The sequence below is a fragment of the Cebus imitator genome, unplaced genomic scaffold (assembly GCF_001604975.1).
Source record: "Cebus imitator isolate Cc_AM_T3 unplaced genomic scaffold, Cebus_imitator-1.0 Scaffold47, whole genome shotgun sequence".
Taxonomy (NCBI): Eukaryota; Metazoa; Chordata; class Mammalia; order Primates; family Cebidae; genus Cebus; species Cebus imitator.
Window position 1 is genome coordinate 4,227,646 of NW_016107362.1, and position 1,519 is coordinate 4,229,164.

The window sequence follows — 1,519 nt, forward strand, 5'->3', positions numbered from 1 at the left end:
CTATGTGCCTGTTTTTGTACCTGTACCATACTGTTTTAGTTATTGTAACCTTTTAGTATAGTTTGAAGTCAGGTAGTGTGACGCCTATAGCTTTTTTTTTTTTTTTTTTTTTAAGATTGTGTTGGTGGCTATACTAGCTCTTTTTTGGTTCCATATGAATTTTAAAATAGTTTCCTTTTTCTAATTCTATGAAAAATGTCAATGGTAGTTTAATGAGAATAGCATTGAATCTTTAAATTGCTTTGGGCAGTATGGCCCTTTTCATGATGTCAGTTCTTCTTATGCATGAGCATGGAATGATTTTTTATTTGTTTGTGTCATCTCTAATTTATTTAGCAGTGGTTTGTAGTTCTTCTTGAAGAGGTCCTCAAAATATGGACTGCTTCATGAATTTTGCATCTTCCTTGCATAGGAGCCATACTAATCTTTCCTATATTGTTCAAATTTTAATATATGTGCTGCTTAAGTGAGCACTATAAAAGATTTTCTACAAACAATCACACATATATATAGGTAGCCTTAAAATTGAATCTTGCACAGCCACATTTTCAAGATGATATTATTTCTTAATCATATTCTATCTTTTCCTACACTCAATGTATTTTCTTTTAGTCAAAAACATTTTTTAAAATGAGACTTGAAGGCTATGGTTGTAGGACACAATTAGATTTGCATCTTAATTTTTCAGTATGATAGTTGCACTTATTTGTATGTGTTTGGACAATCATTAGCAGTATAACAGTTATAGACCACATAAATGATAGTGTTCCCATAAGATTACAATAGAGCTGAAAAATTCCTGTCACCTGGTGATGTCATAGCCATCTAAACATAATAGTTCAATGCATTGCCTACATATTTATGGTGATGTTGGTGTAAACAATCCTACTACACTGCCAGTTGTACAAAAGTATAGCATGTACAATTACATACAGTATATAGTAGGTGATAGTGTTATGAGATCCTGGGGGTGTTGCTTTTCTGACCAGAAACCTGTGTGGCCAGTGGTGCTTTTGCCTGGGTTTTGTTCAGTCCTGTTTGGCTCGTTGCACCCATTCTGCCTGGCAGGCTGTGTTCAAATTGCACTACTGGCCTGGATTCCACACCTGCCACGGGTGAGCCAGGTGCAGAGCAATTGGGGTTTTGTGTGTGAGCAAGTGTGGGGTCTAGCCACTGTGCATAGCCAGGAATGCCAACTTCAGTGGGGCAGGCAGCTCTAGGCACCAACATGGGTGTCATTTCCTTGTGAGATTGCGGCTGGACCAGGCATATTGCAAGCAGTCTCCTAGGCTGGCACTGGGGAATGTGTTGCACCTAAAAGCTGGGAGATTCCAGGAACCACAGAGTCCCCAAGAGGATGTCACAGCCCTGGGTCAGGGAGCTGCTAGGTCTGCGGTCCCCAAAGGGCTGGAGCTCATTTCTCCTTCTCGCCTCAATTTCTCATTACCTGCAACATGGCAAGCAAGGGACATGTTTGAGTCTTGTTTGTGTTACAGCTCTTTCAGCCCTACCAGTTGCT

General features: G+C 39.7%; 1 non-coding gene across 1 annotated transcript; it reads right to left on the reverse strand.

Annotated features, from left to right (window-relative positions):
• Positions 1-368: 368 nt before the first annotated feature.
• LOC119471020 lies at positions 369-474 on the reverse strand. The gene has a single exon (XR_005200010.1). It is a non-coding gene; the product is annotated as a U6 spliceosomal RNA (small nuclear RNA).
• Positions 475-1,519: the final 1,045 nt, after the last annotated feature.